The sequence below is a fragment of the Eucalyptus grandis genome, chromosome 2 (assembly GCF_016545825.1).
Source record: "Eucalyptus grandis isolate ANBG69807.140 chromosome 2, ASM1654582v1, whole genome shotgun sequence".
Classification (NCBI taxonomy): domain Eukaryota; kingdom Viridiplantae; phylum Streptophyta; class Magnoliopsida; order Myrtales; family Myrtaceae; genus Eucalyptus; species Eucalyptus grandis.
The window spans coordinates 18441307-18458574 of NC_052613.1; the positions used below are offsets into that span (position 1 = coordinate 18441307).

At 39.6% G+C, this 17268-nt stretch overlaps 1 pseudogene; it reads left to right on the top strand.

Moving 5' to 3' along the window:
- The first annotated feature begins 1481 nt into the window (after window positions 1-1481).
- LOC104425254 lies at window positions 1482-5941 on the top strand (annotated as a pseudogene).
- The last annotated feature ends 11327 nt before the right edge of the window (window positions 5942-17268 follow it).

Consider the following 17268-nt stretch of genomic DNA (forward strand, 5'->3'; position numbering starts at 1 on the left):
CGATTCCAAAAAAAAAAAAAACATGGATAAAGGTGAGTGTTGGAGATTCAAGTTAAGATAAAAAGATACCTAAGTTAAGGGGAACAAACCTAACAATGAGCTCATATGTGATGGGGAGATTGTTGAGATATACATGTGAATTATCTCAAAGAAAGGAATCTAGTAACCAACATAGTTTCTGAGCAGTGTGTGTTGTGGTGTTGCAATGCGCAATCCAATGGTAGTTTTCATGGTTCGATCTAATGAAAAAGAACATGGATGAAGGTGAATGTTAGAGATTCAAATTGAGATAAGTTAATATAGAAAGATACCTGAATTAAGGGGAAACGGACCTAACATTGAGCTCACACGTGATGGAGAGATTATTGAGATACATATGTAAGTAGGAATCTAGTGACTAACACAGTTTCTAGGCAGCGTGTGTTGAGGTGTTGCAACGCAATCCAATGGTAGTTTTCATGGTTCGGTCCATTGAAAAAGAACATGGATGTTGGTGAATGTTGGAGATTCAAGTTGAGATAAGTTAACGTAGAAAGATACTTGAATTAAGGAGGAACAAACCTAACATTGAGCTCACACGTGATGGGGAGATTGTTGACATACATATGTAAGTAGGAATCTAGTGACTAACACAGTTTCCGGGTAATGTGTGTTGTGGTGTTGCAACGCAATCCAATGGCAGTTTTTATGGTATGGTCCGATGAAAAAGAACATGGATGAAGGTGATTGTTGGAGATTCAAGTTGAGATAAGTTAATATAGAAATGTACATGAATTAAGGGGGAACAGACTTAACATTGAGCTCATACATGATGGGGAGATTGTTGAGATTCATATGTAAGTTGTGTTAGGGAAGTCCCATAGCGGAGAATTGATGCAATGTAAAGTAATTAATATATCTAGTTGGCCAATAACTCATTGCTTTAAGCTTTTGAGTGAAGATATGTCCAATTAGATATGTTAATAGGCTTAGACTTGTGCTCCTTCTTAGCAATCTCCTAGGGTAAAGATATTGGACATCTATTATACACTTTCAACAAAAATAAATACATAACTATCCGATTTTGATAGGACAAATTAGTTGATAAACCAATCCGTGAAACCCAAGAAAGAACAAGACATCATAATATTTGTGGTACTGAAGTAAAGTTGTAGGCCTTAAATGCACAAATTAAGAGTTACGGATTTGATTGCATAATTCGTGTAAGTTGTTTGACCAAAAATGAAATTCCAATGAAATAAGAATCAAATTTAACCTAATACGATGAAATGGATGGATCACCAGACTCTACGCGACCAGCATGTTTACTCCTATTCATAGCCAAAAGATATATCAATGTTTTCTCCTTTTTATATTGTGGACAGCAAATAATAGCATCTCCTGCTTTTTCTTTATTGTTTTGGGTTGCTTTCTTGTGAACAGGATAAGAGTGTATATTAATATCATGTTTTCGACGCAATAATCACATAAGTGCAAGGTGAGCAATAGCTCAAAGCTTAGCCAATGGAGTACTGCCCTTCTTGGCTCTTTTGGCTCGGCCTCCTCCTCCCGGCACTTCTAATTTTCCTTCTCAACCGGAAGCGCACCAAGCTTCCCCCTCAGCCCCCCGCATGGCCCGTGATCGGCAATATCCTCGACCTCGGGACCACGCCGCACCAGAACCTCCACAACTTCCGAGCCAAGCACGGGCCTGTAACGTGGTTGAAGCTCGGTTCCGTGAACACCATGGTGATTCAATCAGCTCAGGCCGCGGCAGAGTTCTTCAAGGGCCATGACTCCGCGTTCGCAGACCGCAAGTGTCCCCATGCATTGACAGCTCTCGGTTATGACCAAGGCTCGCTCGCTATAGGTCGTTACGGTGGCTACTGGCGCGTTCTCAGGCGTCTCTGCTCTGCTGAGCTCCTCGTGACCAAGCGCGTCAACGAGACAGCCCATCTCAGGCAGAAGTGCGTCGACAACATGGTCGTGTATTTAGAGGAAGAAATGGCGGTTAAACAAGTAACAACAGGTTATTTCTTACTTGCTTCGTGTTACTTTGGACGTTTGCGTTTCATGTGTAACCTTGAATGACCGAAATAATAGTTTTCTTCTTCAAAGGGAAAAAAAACAAAAAAAAGCAACAGAGAGAGAGAAAGGAACGTTTAAAATCCCTATAAAATATCAAAAGAGGATGAAGGCCTATACCCTGCACAATATTCCCACTAGTGTCACAAGTTCTTCTCAACGGTTAAGATATGTTGGGACTTCTGCACCATTAGGAGTTAACGATCCACGCTGTCAAAGAATCGTATTTCAATAAAGAACGCAACCTGCAACTAGATCTACCTAAGAAAACATTGGGCCTGCTTTTTACCGATAAAGGAACCGGCAGTGTTTATTTTTTGTAAAATGTATGATTGAGTTCTAAAATCTTCTTCTTCTTTTTTTCTTTTTTCTTTTTTCTACTATTGAGTTCTTAAATTATACATCTTTTAATTTGAGTTGGCCCTCCTCTTAAATTTGCTAATGCATTGGTTACGATGAATATTGCATACCCACCATATGTTAGCACTGACTAGACTAACTAATTAGGGAGACATGAATTCTTTTTTACTTAGTGCCAAGATGGGTAAGAAAGATTATAAAAATAAAGAAATCTAAATCCAAGTAAACATTCACCAACCCAAGCGTTGCCTCAATTTATTGCATGACCCAACTCACCTCCATCCTAGTTATTCAATTTTTCTATGTCATTCTATTTTTAGGTTTTTTAAGAATTCACTTAAGACACCATGTTGGTTTTCAATGAGGACGTAACCACCATGTCAACATTTATATCTACTTCTTTAATGGAAGGACTAAATCAAAGAAGAACTTATACGGCTCGAGGATCTAATTGCACAACAAATTTAGGAACCTAATTAGAACTTTTTATAAAAGTTTAGGGACTGCTGGTACTTTTATCCCTTTGTTTTGTTGCTGTAATTGACAAATTCAATAAATAGATACCAGTGTAAATAATTCAAGTTGCCCAAGAGCTACTGGTGTTTAAAGTGCTATTTAGTCAAACTTGCTTTCATTCTTCTCGAGTTTGAGTCGAACTAGAGTGGCTCTACAGTTGAATTATGCCAAGCTCGAGTAGCTTTACCATTGAATTGGGTCAAACTCGAGCATGATCAAGTAGTTGGGTTTATATATCTTCTGATGCATTGATCAAGTATATCCCCATTATTATGCAAGAGAATGCAAAAGTAAACTTTACACTATATTTTATTTGTAGAAGCCAAGTTGGAGTTTTTAAGAGTTCGGATGCTAATTTAGTTTTGTTAGTGAAAAATATCCGAAAACAAGCTTATCAAGAACTTTGTTAAGTTCGACTTGAGCTTGAAAAATCCAACTTTTGCCTTGAACATTGCAGCTTGGAGGTTGATTCCTCCATCCCTCCTTAAACTAGTTGCAAAACTTGGTGCAATAATTTTTTTCTTCATGTCTAATTCATTACGTTCTGCTATGCATTCTCTAATTATAATTAATCGTTAAAAATTTCTAAATTTTATGAAGAGCAAGGAATCGACTTATCCCACTTCCTCTTTCTCATGGCATTTAATGTGGTGGGTAATATGGTGCTCTCGCGGGATCTGTTGGACCCAAAATCGAAGGACGGGCCTGAGTTCTTTGATGCCATGAACCGGTTCATGGAATGGGCTGGCAAGCCCAACGTAGCCGACTTCCTGCCGTGGTTGAAATGGCTGGACCCGCAGGGGATCAAGGCAAGCATGTCGAAGGACATGGGTCGAGCCATGAAGTTTGCTGAAGGTTTTGTAAAAGAGAGGTTGGAGGAGCGAAAGCTGAGGGGAGAGATGAGAACGACAAATGACTTCTTGGATGCGGTATTGGATTATGAGGGCGATGGAAAAGAAGGCCCTCGCAAAATCTCTTCCCAGAACGTCATCATAATAATTCTGGTATCCTCTCTTCCACTCTTGGCAAAAAGAAATGATTAACATCTTAAGGATATTAGGTCCAGTTCAGTTTGTAAAGTGGGGTGGTAAACTTAATTGACAATTAACAAGCAGGTCATATTACGCGTCATTCTCTACAAATGCATGTTTTCGTAGAACATTCTAGCACTAGATTTGATAATAACTAGCCTTTTCCAATCAACTATCTATGAAAACATTTTACACTTTAAGTTTGTAGAGAACGTTGCATAACAAAAAGCTACTACTACATAAAGATGTTTCCATTCTTTCCTGATTTAGCCAATCTGTCTCCTTTTGTAATAACTAGCTAAGAATGTTCTACGAAAACACAAGATTGATTTATGGTTATTTTTTATAAAAAGAAAATCTAGTGCTAGAAAGACACATTGAATTATTTATTAAATTAAGTCGATGTCAATTTGGTGATTAATAGAACATGTTGGGTATCCTCAATGAATGAGTGAATAGTATGTTGATTAGATGTGTGATTTAATATTGACTATAAATATAATCGATAATCAAACACCAGCATTGGTTATAAGAAGCCAATAAAATTAGGTTGACAAGGCATGAACAGTTTTTGTCCATGGACTTATAAATGAAAGTCAAGTTAATGTCGGTCGAGTCGAGAAGTACTAACATTGGCTCACAAAATTTGGTCGAATCAAACCGACTGCAAGGATAAAACTAGCGCGAACAATTATTGTAGTCAAACTTCTAGGACGGAACAATTTTTAAGGTTGTTGACCGGCGGTTGCAGTGAAGCAATCGTTGTAGGCGAGACTACAAAAAGAGCACATCTTAAGGAAAAAGACGCACAAACATAAAAAGAACACACTTCACTTTCTTGCCATTCATTTTCAGTTATTTCTCAGCAACTTAATTCTTGCCATTCCAGTTGTTTATTTCATTTTTTCCAATCAAACACCTGCTCTTGCCCTTTTATAAATATTTCTGTTGTCATTAGTGTATTCATTTCGTCAATTTTAGGATCCAATCATCAAATTCTTGTTCCTTTCTTTATGCGCAATTGTCTGTCAATTCGAAGCATAGGAGCTGCTATGTTTGACAAGGATTTTATCAGGTGAAGCATGATGATTTTTACTATTAAGCCCACGATTTGAGGGAGTGATTTTCGAGCGAACTGAATATCTTAATTATAGCAGAAGAATCAACATTGGTGGTAACCCTAGCAAGACATGATCTTGTACTAAATGGGTCTAATTGATGGTGCAGGAAATGTTTTTCGCTGGATCAGAGACTACAAGCAGCACCATCGAGTGGGCGATGGCGGAGCTACTCCGCCAACCCGTGTCAATGAGAAAGGCCAAAGATGAGATTAACCAGATTGTGGGGTTGAACAGAAAACTCGAAGAAAGTGACACGGAAAAAATGCCGTTTTGCAAGCTGTGGTGAAGGAAACCCTAAGATTGCATCCACCAGTACCTTTGCTTCTCCCACGAAATGCTATAAAAGAAACCAATTTCATGGGCTTTGATATACCCAAAGATACCCAGGTTTTCGTGAATGCATGGGGCATTGGAAGAGACCCAGATGCTTGGGAAGACCCATCAGCATTCAAACCAGAGAGGTTTCTAGCATCTAAAATTGACTACAAAGGTCAAAACTTTGAGCTAATTCCATTCGGATCAGGCAGAAGAATGTGCGTCGGACTTTCGTTGGCGGATAGGGTGCTTCATCTCGGTCTTGCGAAGTTGCTGTATCATTTCGATTGGGAACTCAGTGATGATTTGACTCCAGAGACCCTCGACATGAGAGAGCGGGTGGGAATAACACTACGGAAGCTCCATCCTTTAAAAGTGATACCTAAAAAATGTAGTGTGTGAGGTCTTTAGAATATCATTAATGGTAACTAGTTATATTCCTTACTAGTTAATAAGGAAATGACAAGATGTGATGTCATGTATTCAAAACAAGCAGAAGATGTTAAGTTTCATGAACATAATTTCAACATATTATTACCCTAAGGTTGTTGGCGCTGATGTTATTGTGTTGAGGATTAATGAACCTACCCAAGGAAGACTTCTTAAGAATGGTGTTTTTACTCCACAAACACCTCAGGAAAATTACCAAAAAGTTCTTAAACCTATTATACTTTTATCAATTTAGGATGTGTTTGTTTCACGAAAAACGTAATATTTTTGGAAAATGTTTTCCGGGAAACCATTTTCCTTTGTTTGGTGATACGTGACTGAAAGTATTTTCTGTGTTTGGATCGTATTTGAAAAATGATTGAATGCCATTTGATCTAACAATTGACAACAGTGCCTCTTACTTCCAAATTAATTTATTGAATCCATGTTACTTTATAAACGGATTTTCTAAAATAATACATAATATTTGTGTTGACCAGAAAAATGATTGGATGACATTTGACCTAACGATTGGGCATGTTGATATCCTGGCCTTGAGCTTGATTTATCGAGCTTGAGCATGGTTGACTTCACAAAGCTCAAAATCAACCTCAAATTCTTCAAATTGCAAGACTAAGTACTACATCATGTAGCTATTTGCAGCATCGATACATGTATTCATACAATCTTTGATTACTTGATTCGGCTTGTGAGTTATTCGAGAGTAATCTAAAAGCTGGAGATCAAGTCAAGTAAACCATTTTCAACGGACGTACTTGCATGATTTCGGCAATTCATGTGGCTCCGGCGGGCTTGGGGCCATCTCACAGACCAACGTGTCCCTCCAATCCGCTGCCACCACCTTGAACAAATTGAAATTCGAGAAGTAGAGCACCTTCCTCCCCTTCTCGCGCAAGTATCACTCCCTCCTTCCCTTACTCTCATGGAACCTCCGCACCCCTTGTGACATTCTGATTTTCTGATGCTGTTTTCGATTGAATGAGTCGGGCTTTTCATCGACGCACCTATAGTTCTTTTTCCTGAGTTGATCACTCATGAGATAACTAGTCTATCAGGTGAAACTGTTAAGGAATCTAAATGCAATAAACTGGAGAATTTGACCAGAAATCAACTACTCGACTGTGCTAATCTACAAGGGTCAATACGGTACCATCAAAATTAATCAGAGATCAAAGATAGGTCGATTCGATAGAGGTATGTGATTAGTGTGCGGGTGATTCCATCTAATTTCAAAATTTTAAACCGATTTTTCTGTCATTTCTATACCCTGTGCCCGTATTTGAAACCTCAAGATTTTCTTGATAACCGAGAGTCACCAATGTGTTGAAGATGTACAGTATGGCTCGAAAATAATCGATCTAGGGTCAAATGTGCTAAAAATTCCTAAAAGCTACCAGATAGGTTAGGTCACGCTAAAATTGTGCATGGTTGAAATTAACTGCGAAATTGAACTTGATTAAATTATGTCATGTCACAATTTATTTTAGGAACGTCAATTTATCCTCCGAAATTTTTTTGACTAATCGGGAATTTTGGCGAAAAATCGAAGTTGGGCCGTTTTGGACCGGAAAAATTAGAGGGTTGTTTTTGTTGCACTTTTGGCATTCAAGTTGGACTAATTGGCAAGGAAAAATGTGAAAGATGATGTGGGCACCTTGGCTGAATTTATGGGCACCAATTTGAGTCCAATTGAAAAGAAATTGAAGTAAAATTGAAGAGGCAAATGTCCAAATTCATAGCCACCCAGGAGGGGGGAGCAACTTTTGGACCCTTTGGATGGCTTCTATGAGAAGCTTTGGTGTAGAAATTGCTGTTGTGGATAGGGCTGATCAAGTGGGGGCCAAGCAATGAGTGAATGGGATATTTGTGAAGACTTTGTGGCCATTTCGTAGCCCCCCGCCCCCTTCAAGCTACAGCCTTCTTCTTCTTCCTTAGCCTTGCTTTCTCCATTAGTATTGTGTTTTGAGCTCAAGAAAACCAGAGAACCAGCTAGCCAGCCCCTCACACCGTCAACCGCCCCTCCTAGCCGTCCGAGCACCATCAAGCGTTGCCCGAGCTCCCGCACCTGCTGTCCCGCTCGTGCGCCTATCCGCACATCCCCACCGCCTGCGTTCGTCACCCATGCCCTGCTCGTCGATTATCGGAGCTAATCCAGCCACCTAGTGTCGCCGTCAAGCCCCTCCAACGCTCGTCCAAGCCACCTAGTCCACCTCCTCACCATTCCAACCCATTTCAGCTGTGAAGCCCTTCAGTCCAACCCTTGGATAGAACCGAAGGCCCAACTTTGGCAAAGTGAGCTGTTGGGCTATTTTCTGGGCCCTTTCGGACCTTCGTTGGTGTCGTTATAGGCTTGGTTTTCGCTCGCCTTGGCGTCACGGTCACCGTGAACTCAATGGCCCTCAAAACTGATGAGTTTACTTGCTAAACTTTGCTTATCGAGTTAATTATACTTAAGTGTTGATTAGCTTAAGTTAAGTATGGCTTAGGTGGCTAGTTTAGATAAATTAGTGATTTAATTGCTTAATTGTGATAATTATGTGATTAGATTAGATTAGTTAATGGTTAATTGAATTGTATTATTTATTGAGCATGGTGCATTATTTTTCTAGGCCCGTTTAGGTAGTTAGATTAGCATTATTAGGCCTAAGTTGGTATTTATCTATTTAATTTGTATTTATTAATTAATTTTGCTATTTATTTAATAATTTAATATTTTTCGAAAATTATACCGGAATAGCCGGTGACTGGAATTTCGTGCCGATTGCGGTGGTGCGCTTAGTTTATGCAATTGATTGTTAAATTGTCCAATCGAGTGGTGATTGTGAATTTTGAGTATTTATTTCAAAATTGTGAAAATTTGGTTTTTTAATCAGAAATTATCGAGTGTCCGTTTTTAACGTCAAAAATGTTTTTAGGTACTATATTAAATAGTGAGATTTTTAAAAAGGAAGATATCGCATTTTTTGCCCAAACTAACCATGTACCCAAACACAATTATTTTACTAGGTGTTTTTAATATGAAAAAAAATAGGCCAAGTTCATTATTTTAATTGAGGCATTCGAGTGCAAAGCACAATGTCCTTGGCCGGGATTGATTGATCGTGTGATGGTTAAGTGAACCCATCCCCGATGTGCGTTGGTAGGACGTTGCCCATATATAAGATGCCCCTGGACAACGGATACCAGTCGCAGTAGATTCTAAACCAATGCTCCTTCGAGAATGTTGTCCCGATGTGCGTCGGTGGATATTGCTATGCTAGGGGGGAGACAAAGCCTGCCTACGCTAGAAGACCGATGTGTGTCGGTAGATTGTGTATATGCGGGCAGTAATCAATTGGAACATGTGATTAATTGAAATTGACGTGCCGGATTTTGAGATAAAATTGTGTGGTATGGTATGGGACGTGCCATAACGATTTGGCCTTATAATCGGGACTCCTATGATCGATTGATTGGTTGATTGATTGATTGATTGATTGAAATGTGAATTGAGACGTTCTAAATGATCGAGTGGTATTACTATACATATATAATATATGAATTGTACTGACATGCAAAAGGGAACTAAGGCGAGGTAAGTCATCTGTATTGTGTATAGTGTCACGCCCCCATCCTCAAGTGCGTGCCCATCCCTTGGTGGTCAATTAAATTGCAACGTCCTAGAACACGTAGCCGACTCATTCATTTTAATGTGCATGCAGAAGCGAATAAATAAATCCCCAGACAACACAAAGATGGGATAGAAAAGTAGGGCCAAAATTTTGAAAACCACAGCACACTTTTATACACAGCAAACTAAGTCATATACAATTCTAGTCTATATTTAAATATAAATCATGCTTCCACAAGCTAATAAAACAATCTTAGCTCACACAAGCTAATATATATATCTATATATCGTGCCCCCACAAGCTGATAAAATGATCTCAACTCACACAAGCTGATAATGTATACTGCTCTCACAAGCTGACATATTGAGCTTATAAGCTGATATAGTATACTACTCTCACAAGTTGACGTGCAAAAGGGACTCTCACAAGCTAACGATAAATATGCTTGCACAAGCTGATACTAAATGGTCTCATAAGCTAATAAAACACCGAGTTGAAAATACCCGATAAAGATAATCGTGTGTGGGTACACAAATCGGCCCGAGCCAAAATTTCAATATCTTTCTTATCAAAAATCCCACTATTTATAATAGTTCATAAACACATTTTTGGCGTTATAAACCGATGCCCGATATTTTCTAATTAAATACCAAAATTACTCAAATTTGAGATACCACTCAATTTGCACAAATTAGCACTCAATTAAATAAACCAAACATACCATTGTAATCAAGATTTAAATTCTGGTCATCGGCTATCTCAGTATAATTTCTGGAAAATAATAAATAATTAAATAAATACTAAAATTAATTAAATAAATACAATTAAATACAATAAATAGGAACTTAGATTGGAAAAGCCTAATTAAACATTGAGAAAGGCCCGGAAAATTTCCGAACCAATCTACATAAATAATACGATCTATCTAGTCTCTAATTAAGCCGTTCTAACAACCTAACATGCATAAACGAATATTTAAATCGCTAATCTGTTCTAACTAACCACCTAAACCATACTTAGCCTAAACTAATCAACTATTAAGATCATTAAATCCCTAAATAGAGTTTAGCGGGTAAACTCACTGGTTTGTGATCCGGTGAGTCCACGATGACGGCAATGCGGAGACGGGCGATAAACTCCAAAGCGGCGACACCCGACAAGGCCCGAAAGTGTCCTAAAACGGGCCTTGTAGTCCACGGAAGCTTGTTGGCCTTCGGTTCTAGTTGATGGGCCTAGAGGCTGCTCGAGCAACCAAAAGCCACAAGGAGAGACGGTGATGGTCCAGTGGGGCTAAGTGGACAACAGCAGGGCTTCATGGCAGTGGAGGTGAGCTTGAGCGGCAGCCAAGGCTTCGACGGCAACCAGGGATGGCTCGGGACGGGTGAAATGGCAACGGAACAGGTGGGATGGACGACGGACTAGCGTGGGCTCACACAAGGGCGCGACATGTGCGAAAGGCGAGCGGCGGTGACAGACGGTCCAATGGTGGCTTGCAATGGCAGGGGGTGGCTGGCTCGGTTTTCTAGTTCTTTGGAGCTTCAAGGTGGACTAAAAATGGAGAAAGCGGGCTGTGCTGAAAAGAAAAGGGACAACGGCCACTTAGAGGGTCCATCAAGCCTCCATTCTATTCTCTTGTCCCTTGAAGAGGCCCCACCAGCCCTTGGCTATCTTCCACAGCCTCTTGGCAGCCCACAAACTTCCCTCGCAAGCCAATGAAGTGGTACAAAGGTGGTGGAGGCCATAGCATACGAATTTGTTGCCAAATTCCCCAAATTGAACCAAATTTCTCCTCAATTGGATCCAATTCAGTCCCCATAAATTCCATCAAGGTGCACTTGACCAAATTGACATTTTTCATTGCCAATAAAACCAACTTGCATTCCAAAAACGCGATAAAATGGTCCCCTAAATTTTCTAATAAAAATGGCCATATTTTGAATTTTCGCCAAAATCTCGGTTACGTAAACATCTTCGGAGGATGAGTCGACGTTCCTAAAATGAATTATGACATGACAGAACTTTCAATTTCTGAAATTAGGTTCAAATTCGCGGTTAATTTCAATCTATTGCGATTTTAGGGTAACCTAGCATATCGGTTAGCTTTTATAAATTTTTAGTGCAATTGACTCATGGTCAATTATTTTTAAGCCACATTGTACATCTTTGACACATTGGTGACTCTCGATTTTCGTGAAAATCTCGAGATTTCAAATGCGGACACAGGTACCAAAACGACAGAAAAATTAGTCTAATACAAATCGACGATAATTTTGCAATGTGGTGGAATCACCCACACTTTGATTGCATATTTCAGTCGAATCGATCTATTTTTTATCTCTGATCGATTTTTAACTGTGCCGTAATGATCCTTTTAGACTAGCACGGTCGAGTAGTCGATTCTTAGTCGAATTCTCAAGTCTATTGCGTTAAAATCCCTTAACGACTTCACTTGTTAGACTAGTTATCTCATGAGTGATCAGCTCAGAGAATAGAATTATAGGCGCATCGATAAAAAGGCTTATTCATTCAATTGACAATAGAACCTGAAATTCATAATATCACCTATAGACTGTCTTTAAGCGTATTTCCTTCCTAATAGAGGTTTAGAGGGTGAACTTGCTGAAACATTGTCTCACCCTGCCGTGGGCTTAACCTTTTCAGGTTCTTAGATGGCAGTCCCTTCGAAACGTTTTGGTCGGCCTTAGGGAGTAACTGAGTGGAGCATAGACATCCCGATCCTCGGGAGTCACTAGGTCTTTAAACTCATGGTGACCACTGTCTGGGTTGATGAGGGCCTACCTTAAAGGGTACCTCATCGATTTAGGGTGTGGTATTACCATGGGCTCAATGGGTATATGGAAGGTCCCATTTAGGGTTTTGATGTCCCCGCTGCTATGGTTGACACCGCTCTAGGCAAGGGTGCAACTGACCCTCCTGATGGGGTTGTGGAGGACCCGAAGCTCTCGAAGTTTTCAGAGATGGAGTCTGAAGGATCGACGAATGTGTTCAACTAGTAGGTCGTAGAACAACTTCTTTTTTAGAGTCGATCTTTTGTAGATAGACTAACTTTGTATATAAACCTAATGTGTTTATGAAAGCGTGTTTGTTTGTGAAATTATTATCCTGCTTTTCTATCTCATGTTTTGCTATCAAAGGTTTTTATTTTGCTTCCGCATGTACAATAAAATAAATGGATTGGTGATGCGTCTTGGGATGTTGCAATTTGATCAACCATTGAAGGATGTGCGCACGCTCGAGGTTCAAGGTGTGACACCCCTCCGAACATCTCCTCCAGCATGCCCTCCAAAATCTCGTGGTTCACTGCATGGAACAACCCCCAGCCCTTGCACGCACTTCGGACTTCCTCCACGACCCTCCGCCAGAGATCCCCGTCGCCGCTGCCACCGTCGACAACGAACCTAAGGTCGATGGTGGGGATCGCGAGGTCAGCAGCATCGATCGTGGCCTCCTGAGGGGTGTGGACAAAGAATGACAGGATCCGAGAGACGCTGGAGTCGATGAGGCCCTTGACACCGACCCTCGCATCATCAAAAAGCTTCAACTCCTCGTCTCGCCGAAGCACGACGATGCTCACCACCGACATCTCCACACTCTAGCTTTCGCTTTAGCGAGCTGATTGGCGAAGTCTGTACCTTAGAAAAATCTAGAGAGGAAAAGTGAAAGGTAAGAGAGAAAAAGATGAAAAGGGACAGTGTTTTCACCTTTTGAGGCGGAGGAATTCATTTTCCTAAAATAATACATAATATTTTTGTTGACCAAAAAGTATTTTCCATTGACCAAATCTTTTTTAGAGAACCAAACAACTGAAAATCCAAAAAACACTTTCTGGTAAAATACTTTCAATGAAACAAACACACCCTTAGTAATAAACCTTTTTATTATACAAGTTAGTCCCAAATGTTTTCATGTTTTGCCAATTGAGCTCATATGATCAATTTTGGTCGAAAATCACTAACATGAATGTCAGGCATCCTACATGGTACAACTAGCACAAATGTGGAATATTTTTCATTTTTTTTTTTACTTTTTAAACATTTTTTCTTTTCTTTTCTTTCTTTGATGGTTGTCGAGCCTTGGGAATGACTACTGACCAACCATAGGCTACAACAATGATGGTCACCCTCGCCAAGATCTAGCAAGGGAGGATCTTGCCGCCTCGCCAAATTCGGCTAGTCATAGCTTCACGCGAGGCTCAACTTTGCCCAATCTAGTGAGGGTAAGGCGCAACCTCGTCAACCTTCACAAAGGATGGTCTTGGGCAAGGCTTCCCCAAAGATGGTGAGGCCAACCATCCGTAAAGGCTAGCAAGGGCCAACCTAGCCAGCTTCAGGCAAAGCTCAACCCTATCAAATCTAGTTTGGACAAGCCTTACTCAAGGGTGTCGCGACCCAATTTTTCGGGGTGAGCCACCTATGGTTTGGCTAATGGATTGCTAAGTCTTTAAGCTTAGCTCGGGCTCTCCCAAGCCCATACCAATTCGCGACTTAGGTTTTAATTCTTAACATGCAAATTTTTTAATTATGAGTCGCCACTAATCTATTTTTGGTGAATCGATTAGAAATCCAAGTAAAGTAATGGGAGATTCACCTTACTCCTACGAACCAGAGATTTATGAGTTCGGGGAATTGGTTACACTAGACTATCCTAGTGCCATTTCGGTACCTTTTTATTTCATTTTAAAAAAAAATGTTTGGCAATTGAATTGATTTTAATTTAACTTCCTAACATGCGAGGTGATCATACATGTGCACATACCACCAATTTAACACTCAAGAAAGCAATTAAATATTGCAAAACATACCTAGGAGCAACGAAAGCATCTGTATTGTTAAATCAGAATTCACATCAGCAGCCCTAAATATGATTTCTAATTAACACGCAATTTCAATTTTTATTTTCACTTTATTTAATGAAAATCATGACTTATGCAATGCATGTTAATAATCTAATATGACATGGCAGCATGACCTAAACTATATGACATGAAGAAATGCAATAATTAAATGCAATCTAAATGACATAATTCTAATGACATGCAATGCGATGCAATGACATACAAAATTATTTAAACTAAGATGACATGCCGCATATAATTTAGCACGCGAGTTATATGTCATGCGACATTTATTAAATGATTTAGTCTAATGACGAGAAAGTTCTAATGAACCTAATAAAAACTAAATGACGTGCATTTGATATTTCTATTTAAAAATGCGAAAATGATCTAGCTAGATTAAGATTCTATCTAATTTAAACTAAGGATTAAGTCACATTAAATCCTAATTTAAACTAAAATATTATCTTAATCTAACATGTAATTGATCTAATATGCAATGATGTGCGGAGCAAGCCCTAATTCTGCATGATATTTTTTATCTTTTATTTTTTATTTAAAATTCAAAATTTAAAATTGCCACGTAATTAAACATGCAACTAAAATCCTAAATTAATGCATTTTGTTTATATTTTTCAAACTGAAATCCTTATCCTAGATATGCAAGATAACAAGAAATATTCTAAAACAAACTAAATCTTAATTCGAATATTTTTGGATTTTTTTAGTGGTTTTCAAAAACAAACAATTATCAACTAAACATTAAATTTAAACTAATCAAGGCATCCAATCAAGTAAAGAATTACAATAATCGAAAAAATAACATGTCATCTCACCGGTCAAATTAACGATTACTATAATCTTGAATGTCACGACAAGAATATCAAAATAACTAAAAATCTGATCCGAATTCTTACGGATCAAATTAATAGTTATATTGATTCAACAATTAATGTGCTATCGACAAAATGCCCAAAAATTAATATAATTAAAAAATGATCCGACGTCTTACGGACCAAATTAATAATTATATAGTTTTGGGCAAAACCTTAAGGATAATGCCTAAACTATACAAATAATTAAAATTGACATCCCATGCTCTAACTTAAGCAAAAATGATAGCACTTAAAATAACTAGATAAAAAATAATAATAAAAGGATAAAAAGTAAATCACCTAAAAAGGAAATTAAAAAAAACAACAATGGTGGACGGCGCCGGGCGGAGGATGGCCGGCGTCGAGCTCCAAAGAAGGGCACAGCAGGTGCACGGTGAGGAGCTCCGGCGAGGAGATTGTCGTGGGTCGGTATGGGCTGCGTCGCGGGGCTGCGTCGGGCGCTCGGATCACGAGCTTCAGCCGGCGGGGCGCTGCAGGGACGACGGGAGGCCTCGGTGGCTGCGATGAGGTTCGGCACCGGCGAAAGGGAAGCGTCGAGCCGGGTCCGGGGGCTTCGTCGTCGGGGACCCGGATTTGCAAGCGGAGGGACTCCGGGTGCTGGATCTCGACTCGGCTGCGACTCCGGGTCACCGGTGGCTTGGGATCCGATGGCGAGGTGGTGCGGAGGCGGAGGCGCTCGGGTGCTCGCGCGACCGTGGAGGCTCGGTCGTCGGATTGCCCGGCGTTCGATGCCATTGGTGAGGGCGAGAGGGTCTAGCGGTGGCGCGGCGGAGTGGGGCGGTGGTGCGTTGGAGGCTGGCGTCGCGGTGCCGGTGCAATGCACGGTCGGCGCGTCGGGGTCTCCGCGAGTTGCAGCGGCGGCGGGTGAGGAGTGGCTCCGGCGTCACGAACCAGCGCGGATTGGAGATGAGGTGGAGCCCGCGGATTGGCGAGGCAGCGGATTTGGGAAGATGATGAACAGTAAAGGTCAAATCAACCTTTACCGTTTTTTACTTTTTCCTCTCTCTCTCTCTCTCTCTCTCTCTCACGTTCTGACTTTTCCTTTTTTCTGCAGTTTTTCCTTTTGCACTTTCTGCAGAAAAATTTTCTTCTCCTTCTCTTTTCTTTTCTGAATTTTTCTCCGAGAAGCCCCGAAAGCAAAAACTGAACCCCTATTTATAGAGTGAAAACCCAGTCTGTTCTACCTACGAATTATTTGCATAACAACCCAATCGTTACCTTCGAAAAGACGAGATGTGCTCAACAGGTTCCAAAATCTAAAATCATCTGTTAAAATCTTCCAAGCTGACTCACTCGACCATTGAAGATTTTATATACTGACTCAGCGATTGAAGATAAACTGAAATTTTTTTGTGAAGATTTTCCAGATAATTCACTCAAGATAAAACTTCATCATCCAACTCTAAAATCTTTCGAGATCTCTATCCGATACAAAATATTTTAGATGATTCATTATCCTCCTTAATATTCCCAACTTTAAGATTATAGTGCGATTTTTTAATTTCCAAAATCATCATAATATCGCATCAAATCTTAAATTTTCACAAGATAATTAATTAAACATAACGACGGGCTTGGGTTAATTTTCTTCATGGGCTTAGTCCAAATTTGTTAATTTAAAACCCAAAACCACTAATTCAACCCATCCGCCACCGGTCCAATAAATAAAATGCAAAATATGCAAACTAAATGTAGCTATACAATTAATATATATATATATATATATATATATTAAGGATAAAATTAACCCCTAATTTTTATGCAATAAATGACTAAATGGATCGCCAAAATTTAGGTGTCAACAAAGGGCAACAAGGGTGACCTCACCTAAGGCTAGCAAGGGCAACCCTTGTCGGTCATAACCTCGTGGTCGATCACCGGCCATCACCAAGGCTTGGCAAAGGAAGAAAACAGCAAAAAAAAAAAAAAAAAAAAAAAGGATGAAAAAGAGAAACTTAAAAATATTTAATATTAAAAATTCAAAAATATTAAAATACTAAAAAAAGTTTGATGTCATTTACTTTGATAATTTTCGGTCAAAATTGGTTA